A 13,000-nucleotide genomic window follows, 5' to 3' on the forward strand; every position below is an offset into this window, starting at 1 on the left:
TTTCTTACCCCTACTACTATTCCCCCCATTGCCCTTCCTTTCCTATTTTTCTTCCTCGCATATTGCACCTCCCACTTAAATCCCACAGGTAACCTCCCTCTTATCTTCTCCCACCCTTTTTCATCTACCCATGTTTCTAACAAGAACATTACGTCCCATTCCCTTATCGCTTCCCAGAATTCCGCATCCTTATTCTTTAGCCCCGCTACATTCCAGAATGCCACTTTCCATCCTTCCTCCCTTCCCTCTTCTTCGCTCTTACTTTCTTCCCCTACTCTCCCCACCTCTCCATCTCTCCCTACCCCTCTCTCCCTACCTTTTCCCCTTTCCATCTTCCTTCTCCTACTCATTCTTTCCCTTCCTTTTTTGCCTCCTGCCCTATTTCAACCTCCCTTTCCCCCTCGACCCCTCCCCTCCTTTCTACCCCCTTCCCTTCTTCTCCCCCTTCCTCCTTCAGCTCCTCTCTCACCTCATCCCACCTCCACCACTTACCCCTCATCCATATTCTTCCATATCGTACCCACGCCCTCCCTCCCTCTCTTTCTTCCTCCCTAGCGATCTCTCCTAATCTCCACATCATCCTTCTTTCCTTCCACGTAAGATCTTCCTCAATCCTCTCCTCTCTCCCCCTCAATCTTCTTTTCTTCTCCATTATTTCCCTCTTAACCTCCATATTTCCTACCCTTACCAACGCCATACTAGTCCCATCTCTTCTTCCTTCCCCTATTTTCCTCACCTCCCCCACCGGCCCCTCTACCCCTATCTCTTTTAATATTCTCTCCACTTCCCCTTTTACTCCTCCTTCCCCACCCTTTATACCTTTTACTATAATGTTCCCTCTCCTTTCCTCCCTTTCCTTCCTCTCCCACCTCCATTCCATCATATTAATCCTACCTTTCATCTCACCCATCTCCTCTCCCTTTCCCTCCCCCCTCCTCTCCCCCCTCTTCCTCAGCTCCAATTCCTCCACTTTCATCCCTAATTCTAAAATCCTCCCCTCCAACCCCTCCTTCTCTCTCCCCCACCTTCTCTCCTTCTCCTCCATTTCTTTCTTCAGCTCCCTTATCTCCTCTCTTATTTCTTCCTGTCCTCTTATTCCCTCCTTAATCTCCTCTTTAATTTCTCTTCTTATCTCTCTCATCTCTCTGATTATTTCCTCCTTCCATTCCCTCCCCATCTCTCTTATGCTCTCCCCCATCACTCCTGCCTCCTCTCTCCTTCCTGTCTCTGGCGATCTTATCACCTTTTTACTTTTCCTAAATAACCACTGTATGTCCCCTTTCTCCTCCATCTCTTTTCTCAATCCTATATTCTCTAATTCATCCCTTTTCCTTTTTAAAACCTCTTCCGGCGTCCCCGTGCTACCCCTTCTCTCCCTCTTCTCAACATTCTTTATTCTTTGCACCTCATCCATTTCCCTTCTATACTTCTCTTACTCTATGTCTAGTGACTTTTCCAGTGACTTTTCTCGCGCCACCTACCTTTTTCTCTTTCCCTATACCTACTACACCTGCTCCAATCTCTCTACACCTGTTCTCACCTATCTCCCTAATTGCTGACTCACTCCACCTGCACCACTTTACTCTCTTCTCACCGCTCTTTTCCCTTCTCTACCAACTCGCCTGCAATCCCCCGGCATGCACTCACTCCAGACTCTCACTGACTCACTCTCTCTCACCTCTTCTCCTCCTCCTACCTCTAATAACCACTCAAAAAACACACTCTCTGACAATACTCTAACCTTCTATCACGCAACCGGAAACGGAAGTCCTATTTTTTATTTATAAAAAGTACTTATATTTATGAAAAGTACATATATAACGCTCTATATATATTATCACAGTACATACTCATTATCACAGTACATACTCATTATCACTGCAGTATTATTATACTGCACTTTTATTATAATACTGCAATACTTATTTTATTACTACGATAAATCGATATGTAAACTAAATTATATAATAATATAATAACTATATATACATATATAATCTCTCTCTATATAACTAATATGTATACACTAATAATATATAAACTAAACTATATTATAATCTATATAATTATATAATATCTATGTAACTGTCCAAATATACATATATAACCATCTAAATCTATAATCTATATTCTAATAATCCATATAAACTCATCTGTATAAACTATAGAAATAAAAACTAAAATTTTAAAAATATAAACTAAAATTTAAAAAAAATTAAATTATTATTTATCGTTCTACGTTTTTTGTTCATATAAATTCCGTTAGCGAATTCTGATTAGTTTCCATCTCACGCTTCATTTCTCCCACAGTAACAGTACAATTAAAGGATTATTATATTACTCATTATCAATAATGTTATTCTCTGTATGTTTTTTGTTATTGATACGTTCTTTAGCTCTTCTTAGCCATTTTTGGATTGCTTCTTCGCATTCTTTATTAGTTAAATTCAGGATGCTTTTTTTGACAGAATCTATAACAAAAAAACAAGATAAAAAATATTTAGAAATTGTAAATAGATTGTATATTCATTTAAATAAAATACACATTGTTAAAGACATTAATGTTTTTATATTTATTTATTATATTATTTATATATTTATTTATTATTTTATACTTTTTGTTATATTTTTTATTTTATATTATATATTATATTTTATTCTATATTTTATTTTATATTATACATATATTCCTCGCGATTCTTTATGTTATATATAATTATACCAACGTTTTCATCCCTCAACATAATTTTTTTTATAATTAATTGTAATTAATTTAAATTTAATTATTAAATAGATTAAATAAAAATTATTAAACAAGTTACAATAAAATGCCTGATATTTTTAAGTTAAATATAAAGATTGAAAAAATGCACATTTTTAAAAATATAATTAAAAATATATATATACAAAGTATAATTCATTTAATATATATTATATATATATATATATATATATATATATATATTTATAATATTAACTCTCTAAGAGGGACCATTTATTATATTAAAAACCAAAGACCGATTAAAATAAGTCAATTACAAGTGATTTGATAATCTACGAAGAGAGAATGATTTTAATAAAAGCGCGTTAAGCAAAAGATAATCTAAAAAATTATTTACCAATTATTAAATGCGCCAATTTTAATTTGTTAAAAGTTTTCTTGGACCGCCTTCCCAACCAACTGTAGGTTGCTGCAAGGTCATTTGTAATTAACATTTGCAAAGTTCGTTGTGTAAAATTATATACAGAACTTCCACCAATTTTTGAAAATTCATCCATCTGTAAAATTCAAAACAAAAATAATATATTGACTAAAATTTCATTAATTAATAAAGTACATATTATAACACTGCAATGTAAAAATGTAACATATATTCGAGAATAACAGACATTTTAAAAATTGAAAAATTACCGCAGCGTTAAAATTTTTCTCATCATTCAAATGTTCTTCGACACGTATTAGATCTTCTTCGTTTTTTGTAATGGAAAGTTAAAAATGGTAAAGAATAAAGTTGCTTCTTGCACTCCTTGCTGAATCACCTTATCATTTGTAAGCAGACGATTTATAGATGTGGTTAATTCGTGCAAAGTATCATTATACTGCCACATACTTGCTTTCAGCATATTTTGTTGTCGAATGATTTCTTTAAAATAATTTTCTGAAAAAAGAGTATATATACCTATATATCTAATCAATTATCGAACATGTAATTACGATAATAAATTCATAATTTTATATAATAAGATTGATAATAAGTTTATCGAAAAGAACTGTACATTAAATATGTTACTCGCAAGCGCCGAATTTGCCCATTGCCTGAATTTTTTAACCACGACGCGATGTAAGTTTAAATGTCCACAATGCGTTCTGGGTATTTATTTCGGTCACAATGCGTTGTGAGTGTTTTTCAACACCCAGTGGCTAAAATAAATATTCAGAATGCGTTGTGGACATTTAAGCTTACCCACATCGTGTTGGTTAAAAAATTTGGGCAATGGGACAAATTCGACGATTGCCAGTAACATATACATACCACAATTGTGTTTCAAATGTACTGGGCAACATTTACATTCTGTCATGAATGGTTGATCGTTGCCTTTCAAAGATTCGTTATTATCTACAAAATTTTCCAAAAAATACGTTATAAGCTTTTATATTTTGTAAAAAGTTGTGATTAATAATTCTATATTACGAAAAACAATTTACTTTTAGGTGATAAGTTTCTTCGAAATTTCTCATTTTGTAATATATCAAAGTCATTAGTAGCTTCATCACTCTTTTTTTTAACTTTGTTTTTATAAAAGTATTGGTGTCTGAAGAAAGACGATTAAGGACTAAACGATTGAATGTGTTTTTTTGAATTTATAAATTGTTCGCTACTCTATTCTATTTTATTCCTAAAAACTTATTTTTTTTTAAAGATTTTTAGGGGGATTGTATATAACATTCTTTTTCATAGTATATTATTATTTAAACTTTAAATAAATAATATAGCTCACTTTTATTTCTCAGGTAATTTCATATTTTTTCAAAACAATTGTCCAATAAACTAAGTTATAGATAAATGAGTGTGTTATTGTATTATACGAGTTATTTTATACTAATAATTTATTAAATTAGATTAATAATAATGAACCCTATCTGTATTAGTACATGCTCTCAAATAATTGGTACATATGCAAGATAATTCGCATATATAATATGATAATACAAGCATTTATCTATAACTTGCTGTTTTAAAAATGTAATAAAAATATTAAATAATTACCTAATTTTAAAAAACACTTTAAAAAATAGACTTAATTTTAAAAAATTAGTTTAATATAAAAAGATTTTAAAAAGTAAAATAGCATAGCGCCAGATACTACTGTCTCTTGATTTATAAGATTGTAACAACGCCCCCGCGTCGTTCCCGACCGTCCATCCGTCGGAAGGCTGCGCCCGGCGAACACCGGCCGGGCAGGGCAGCAGGCGCTGAGCGCCACATTTAATTATTCAACCGTTAAACACGGTTCCCCGAAAACGCCCGACGCGCGCCGAAATAAGCCGAGGATTATCACCCCCACTCCCTCTCCTTCGATCCAGCCTCCGATCCCGTTACTCGATCCATATAAAAAGAGAGCTCGCGATAAGAGCTCTCTCAGACACCGTTCCGACTCCGTCGTATCGGAGAATCCTTCCGCCCGGAAAAAGAGCCCGAGGTAGACGCGTACGCTGCCTCTGCGGAGATAATCTCCGTGCTCCGAACTTCCGGCTTCCGCCTCCACCGTCCCCCGACTTCGAGGTAGAGGGTACTCTGTCTCCCCCGAGCTATTCTCGGAAGTCCGGGGTTCCGACCGCACCCCGCAAACAGCGCGCTGACGTCAGCGGGTGGAGCTCCGCCGCCTTCGTCGAGGGTTCTCGACCGTCAGTGCGTTCCTCCCCCCGCCACCCATACGGACGGCCGTGACACGCCGATTCGTCGCGTCCACGCCGAAATCACGGTCCGCGAAATCCGACTCATACGCGCGCCGTTCGATTGCGCTCTCTTCGATATATCGAAGAGAGCGGCCGCTCTCAGCTGACGCGTTTTTCTACTCGCGCCGACTCGCGCCGCGACAACACCGAGCGCCCCGCTCGCCGCACCGACCCCGCGTCTCGCGGGCGACGTAAACACTCCGAAGCGATTTAAAGACCCGCATAATACACGGGCTTTAACGACCGGCGTTACACACCCACACACGCACACACACGCACACTTGTACATACAGACACCTAAATTAATAAATTACAGTTGTTACTAATAACCGTTACGTTCGTTGTCTCACCCTTTTTACGAGCCCTGATCCCGACCGAGTTATTCCGAGCTCGCGAAAAGCGACCGTTACATTTGGCGCCCGAACAGGGACCGTTCCGTCCGTTGTGAGACACGAACCTTGCGGTTGTATTGCGCTCGCGCTGTTTTTTTGTTTCGTCCGCATTTTCTTTTGTTTCATTCTCCCGGTCACGAACACCGAACCCACGGTCACGCCACGATGCCGAAAGCGTGGATTTACCGAGTACCGAAGGAACAATTAGTTTCGATCGTCACCGCGGCCGGCCTCGACGCAACCGGCACCCTCGATGACCTCCGTAGGCGCATGAGCCGTCACATCGACGAAAACTTTGCCGAATACGCGACTGCGGAAGACGACGGGGCTGAACTCCTCACCCCGCCGCCGGCCATCCATGGGCGGCCCCCGACACCGCCGCCTGGGGGGGACCGCAGGGGGCCCCTGCCGTCCGATGACGCGAAGGTCATCAACCAGATTCGGAAGTGGGGATGCCCGTTCGACGAACGCGACCCCGTGGTCTTCCTTGAGCGCGTCCGCGAACTAAACGCCGGTTACGGGTACACCGGCCGACAGCTACTTAGAGCGTTACCCGAACTCTTACGCGGCGATGTCCTGCTGTGGTACCGCAATACGCGCGACAACTGGTCCGAATGGCACGATTTCGAACGCGATTTTAACGCACACTTCCTACCGCGACGATACAAAGCCACGCTCCGCCGCGAAATTCTGGAACGCCGGCAAAAATCGGGAGAAAAATTCGCTACGTACGCCACGGTGATGATGACGCTGATGCGTCGCGCGGGCGGTTTCTCTCGCGGCGAGCAGCTCGAACGCATTTATGAGAATATGCATCCCGAGTACAAGTTCTACGTGCGGATTGACGACGTGGCGAACCTGTCGGAACTACATGACCGCGCCGCGGAGTACGAAGACATCGAGCAGGAACGGAGTCAGATGCGGAAGAGCGAGAAACCAACGAGCGAACGGCCCTCCGTAGCAGCCGTATATAATCGCGAGGAAAGTTGCTGGCGCTGCAAGCAGCGCGGACACACCCGGTTCAATTGCAAGCGCCCCGCGAAGAAATTTTGTTCGCAATGCGGACGCGATGGGGTACTCACCTCGCAGTGCCACCCACCACGAACGGGAAACGCCAACGGGGCCGAGGCCGAGCGGACCGGCACTCGCCCCGACACCAGCATCGCGACGTAACTTTCTCGCCGCGACCCCACCTGACCGTCCGCATACACGGGAGGCCCTTCAAGGCCCTGCTAGATTCGGGGGCCGAGATTTCGTTCATCAACACCGCCACGGCCGAAGCCGTTCGGACCTGGGGCTACGTAGAGGGCACGAACGCCGGGCAAGTGCAACTGGCCGATGGCACATACGCGGAAATACCCGGCTATGTGACACTGCCGATTCAAGTCCGAGACCGCACCTACCGACACGAATTCGCCATCCTACCGACTCTCGACAGCGAGTTACTGATCGGCATCGATCTATGGGGAAAGCTCGGGATTACCATCACCCCGCCGCGCGCCGACCCGTGTCAGCACACCCCGCAGTGCAGCTTGACCACTGGACTCGCGAGCCGCACGCCGGCCGAGGACCGCCGCCTCACGACCTTACTACAGCACGAACTCGCGTTATTTGAAGACGTCCGCGGGCCAACGACCCTCGCGCGGCACCACATCCGGTTAAAAAATCCGACGCCGATCAAGCAACGATACCGCCCTCGTAACCCCGCGATGCAGGCCGTTATCGACGCCGAAGTGGCAAAGATGGAGGAGGCCGGGATTATCGAACCCTCCAAAAGCGCGTGGAGCTCACCCATTGTGGTCGTCCGGAAAAAGGATGGCAAACACCGGTTTTGCATCGACTTTCGACGCGTGAATGACGTCACGGATAAGGACGCGTATCCCCTGCCGCAGATCACCGCGACCCTCGACAAGTTACGAGGAGCCCGTTACCTCACCACGCTCGATCTCAAAAATGGCTACTGGCAGGTACCGCTCGCGCCGGAGAGCCGTCCGATTACCGCGTTCACTATTCCCGGGAGGGGGTTAATGCAGTTCCGGGTGATGCCGTTCGGCTTGCATTCCGCGCCGGCTACGTTCCAACGCCTGCTCGATACGGTTCTGGGACCGGAACTCGAGCCCCACGTATTCGTGTACTTGGATGACATTATCATCATCAGCCGCACCTTCGACGAACACCTCGAGCTGCTCACCGAGGTTTTCCGCCGGTTGCGCGACGCCCGATTACGGCTGAACCCCGAGAAGTGCAAATTTTGCGTCGACCAGTTGAAATATCTCGGCCACGTAGTCGATGGACACGGGATTCGAACCGACCCCGAAAAGGTCAGCGCCGTCGCGAACTGGCCCGCACCGCAGAACATTCGGCAAATCCGGCAATTCCTGGGCGTCGCCTCGTGGTACCGCCGTTTCGTGCCGGATTTCTCCACGACCGCCGCGCCTCTCACCCGATTAACGCGGAAAAACGCCCGGTGGAAATGGGGGGACGAAGAAGACGCCGCTTTTCTCGCGCTGAAAAACCGCCTAATCGCCGCCCCCATCCTCGCGTGCCCCGACTTCGCACGCCGCTTCTACCTGCAAACCGACGCCAGTAACCACGGCCTCGGAGCGGTCCTTACGCAGTTTTCCGAGGAAGGCGAACGGGTCATCGCGTACGCGAGCCGCACCCTCAACGGCGCGGAAAGCAATTATAGCGCTACGGAATTGGAATGCCTGGCCATCGTGTGGGGCATCCAGCGGATGAAAGGGTATTTGGAGGGCTACGCCTTTACCGTCGTGACCGACCACCAGTCACTCAAGTGGCTCCAACGTTTGGACTCCCCGACCGGCCGCCTCGGACGCTGGGTTTTCGAACTCCAGCAATACGAGTTCGACGTTAAATACCGCCGCGGAAAACTCAATCGCGTGGCCGATGCGCTCTCCAGATGCCCCGAGGTCTGCGCCGCGCACCCGATCCGATGTCCCTGGTACCGCCGCCTTTACGACACCGTGACGCGACAGGCCTCAGCGCTCCCCGATTACCGCGTCGACAACGGAGTCCTTTACCGCCACATTCTCCACACGTTGAACTTCAAGGACGAGCCTACCGAGGTACAGTGGAAGCAATGCGTTCCGAAGAACCGACGGCGCGCCGTGCTGCAGCAGCTACACACCGCACCCACCGCGGGACACCTGGGGGTAGCTAAGACGGTCGCTCGTGTCGCGGAGGAATATTACTGGCCGGGGATGCTACGAGAAGCCGCGACCTTCGTGCGACAGTGCGAAACCTGCATGGCGCACAAAGCCTTGCAACAAAAACCCGCCGGGTATATGCACGCTGTAGACGTCCGACAACCGTGGGAGCAAGTCACGATCGACCTAGTCGGCCCACTACCAAGATCACGAGCCGGACACACCTGGCTTTTTGTGATGCAGGATCGCTTCACGAAATGGACCGAGCTCGTGCCGTTACGCAAGGCGACCGCCGCCGCCGTCACCGACGCGCTATCACCACCCGTATTGTCCTGCGCCACGGGCAACCCGATCGCATTATCTCCGACAACGGCACCCAGCTCATCTCCGGCCAGCTCACCGCTCGCCTAACGGCTCTGGGGATCAAACATCGCACCTCACCCGTCCGCGCGCCTCACTGCAACCCGGTGGAACGAACGAACCGCGTAATCAAAACCATGATCGGGGAATATGTCGGACGAGACCATCGAGACTGGGATGCCCGGATCCCCGAATTGCAGTTCGCCTACAACACGGCGTACCACGACGCCACGGGATACACGCCCGCATACTTAAATCACGGCCGGGAACTGCGACGCCCGGAAACGACCGAACGACGACCGACCGCCATCGACGAGCCGGATATAGTCGCTCAGCACCTCCGCGACGCCTATCAACTTGTGCAAGTGCACTTAGCCAGGGCGTTCCAACGCCAGGAAAAATATTATAATTTGCGACGACGACCGTGGCGACCGAAACTCGGCGATATCGTCTGGAAGAAACAGCATCCGCTGTCACGAAAGGCAGACGCATTCAATGCCAAATTAGCACCCAAATATGTTGGCCCGCTCACGGTACGCCGCATCGTCTCACCCGTAATCGTCGACCTGAAAAGCGCCCACGGCAAATGGTACCGCCATGTACACATCCAGGATTTAAAGCCAGGCCACAATAATAATAAACCTAACACCGCTAACGGAAACGGGGAAAGAATAAACAATAACACCGACGACCCCGACAATCAGGATGAGGACGACTCCGAAAAATAACGAGCTCACTTTGGTTCGAAACCTTCGAGAGAACAATCGACCATGGAAAAGGATATCATCCAAGCCATCAACGAGCTCCTGGGCGACTCGACCGATGACGAGGGCCCCGACACGCCGCCGAGCGCCCCTGCTGGACCAGCACCCTCCCGGCCGCCCCGCGTGGGCACGATTGTGCAACGCTCCGACCGAGCCAACCAGCGAAAGCGGGAAATGCTGCTGCAGCAACCACCGCCGCTGCCGAAACGACCAGCACGCCAGCCGGCCCCTCCGGAGAGGACCGTAGCGCCACGGCCGACGCTACAAATGCCGACCGGACCCGTAACCCCGCCGCCGATTCCGTACCAGGTCGCGCCTGGAATGGTGGTGGAGGTACCGCATTTCGCGGTATTCGTATCCCGCCGCTACAAGTTCCGATCCGCGGAACAAGGATACTGGATCCTGCGGTTTTCGCGACGCGGCGAACTCCGGTATCACCGCCGCATTCGCTAAAAGCTGCCTCAAATTCAGGCACTGCTAAGGGGGGGGGTGATGTAACAACGCCCCCGCGTCGTTCCCGACCGTCCATCCGTCGGAAGGCTGCGCCCGGCGAACACCGGCCGGGCAGGGCAGCAGGCGCTGAGCGCCACATTTAATTATTCAACCGTTAAACACGATTCCCCGAAAACGCCCGACGCGCGCCGAAATAAGCCGAGGATTATCACCCCCACTCCCTCTCCTTCGATCCAGCCTCCGATCCCGTTACTCGATCCATATAAAAAGAGAGCTCGCGATAAGAGCTCTCTCAGACACCGTTCCGACTCCGTCGTATCGGAGAATCCTTCCGCCCGGAAAAAGAGCCCGAGGTAGACGCGTACGCTGCCTCTGCGGAGATAATCTCCGTGCTCCGAACTTCCGGCTTCCGCCTCCACCGTCCCCCGACTTCGAGGTAGAGGGTACTCTGTCTCCCCCGAGCTATTCTCGGGAGTCCGGGGTTCCGACCGCACCCCGCAAACAGCGCGCTGACGTCAGTGGGTGGAGCTCCGCCGCCTTCGTCGAGGGTTCTCGACCGTCAGTGCGTTCCTCCCCCCGCCACCCATACGGACGGCCGTGACACGCCGATTCGTCGCGTCCACGCCGAAATCACGGTCCGCGAAATCCGACTCATACGCGCGCCGTTCGATTGCGCTCTCTTCGATATATCGAAGAGAGCGGCCGCTCTCAGCTGACGCGTTTTTCTACTCGCGCCGACTCGCGCCGCGACAACACCGAGCGCCCCGCTCGCCGCACCGACCCCGCGTCACAAGATGATTACAAAATTTTTATAATGTAGCACACACAAATAAATAAATGCATACGAACCATTCGTTAAACGTGGAGGAGTCAGCAATTTAGTCGGCAAATTGTTATTATCGTCTGATAACGAATTGTTCTCCTCAAATGAAAAACAGAAATTTTTTTTCGTCACTTTTCTTTTACTTCTAAGTGACCTGTCAGAGTTTATGTCAGAGGAATATTCCGCCTTGCGGCATTTATCTTGTGCTACGGAATAATTGGCTAGAACAAAATAAGTATAACATTACGACAATGCAATAAATAGATTTTTCGTCAATTGGATACATCAAAACGCAAAGTAGTATATTATATAAGTAGTATATTTACCGAAAGTTCCATTTCGTACGATCCTGATGGGATATAAGGGCCATGAAACGTTTGGTGAATTATGATTTTTTTATTGCGATCGTCAACTTCTCAGATGTAATAAGTGACGGCCAGTAACACTTGTTATCTAATATCCAATTAGATGGTACTACCTCCACAGTATCTTCTTCTATGAAGATTGTCCATGTCTTCGCCATTCCTACAAATTATTAATCATTTGTGTATGCAAGTTCAAAAAAATAATTTAAAATATTATTAGTATTCGGAATCAAACCGCTAACGAACATAAGAGGATTCGATTTTTTGTCTTATAAAATTTATTTAATTTATTTACTTTTAAGATATATATAGAATTCATATTTAATTTTTAGATATATTCTCAGAATACTTTTATATTATAATAATATTCTTTGAAACATTATTCATCATTTTCTTAAATACTAAGTCAATAAATTTAAGATTTAAAAAAAGAATGATTAATCTATATTTTTATTAATTTTAATTGCAAAATATAATCAACATTATTTAAAAAATTCTAGGCTTCCGGTTCCGAAGTGAGAGTGTGTGACAGGTGTGAGAGTCTGTGGTTAGAGTTATACGGAAAAAAGGCGGTTGGAAGGAGAGGAGTGAAGAGAGGTGTGTATGGGTGATAAGAGAGAAGAAGTGGAGTGAAAGAGAAAAAGGGAGGGCGGTGAATAGTGAGAATTGGGGCAGGATAGAAGGAAGAAAGTAAAGGAGGTTAGGTGAGGGAAAGACACGAGGCGTGGAAGGTGCAGAGAGAGTAGCGAGTGTAGACGGGTGGTGCAGAAGGTGAGAAGGCATAGAGTATAGGCAGTGGAGAAGGAAGAGTCGAGTGGGTGGGACGGAACGGTAGAGCACAGATAAAGAGTAGAGAAGATAGCCCGGGGTAAGAGAGAGTAGGACGCGGAGAAAAGAAGGGTGACGAGAAGTAAGTATAGGCGGCAATGGAAGTAGTGGAGTTAGCGAAGGTAGGAGACGGGGGAGAGGCGGTGGAGGCGGGAAAGAAAAAGGTGGGGAGGCCAAGGAGGATAGAGGAGTTAGGGAAGAAAAGGAGAGGGAGTACGGGGAGCACGGGGTGTATGGAGGATTTCTTCAAACGGAAAAGGGATGTGTTAGGAGAGGAAGGAATGGATAGAGATGAGGGGGAATTGAGGAGATTCAAAAAAACGGAGAAATTACAGGAGAAGGGGAAAGAAGATTTAGGCTACTTAATTAGAGGAATGGAGGAAAGAATAA

General features: G+C 46.8%; 1 pseudogene; it reads right to left on the reverse strand.

Annotated features, from left to right (window-relative positions):
• Window positions 1–2,337: 2,337 nt before the first annotated feature.
• On the reverse strand, window positions 2,338–11,940 carry LOC145937829 (uncharacterized; annotated as a pseudogene).
• Window positions 11,941–13,000: the final 1,060 nt, after the last annotated feature.

Source organism: Prenolepis imparis, unplaced genomic scaffold, assembly GCF_030444845.1.
Source record: "Prenolepis imparis isolate NDT839.2.m4 unplaced genomic scaffold, iyPreImpa1.0 SCAF_6, whole genome shotgun sequence".
NCBI classification, from domain to species: Eukaryota; Metazoa; Arthropoda; class Insecta; order Hymenoptera; family Formicidae; genus Prenolepis; species Prenolepis imparis.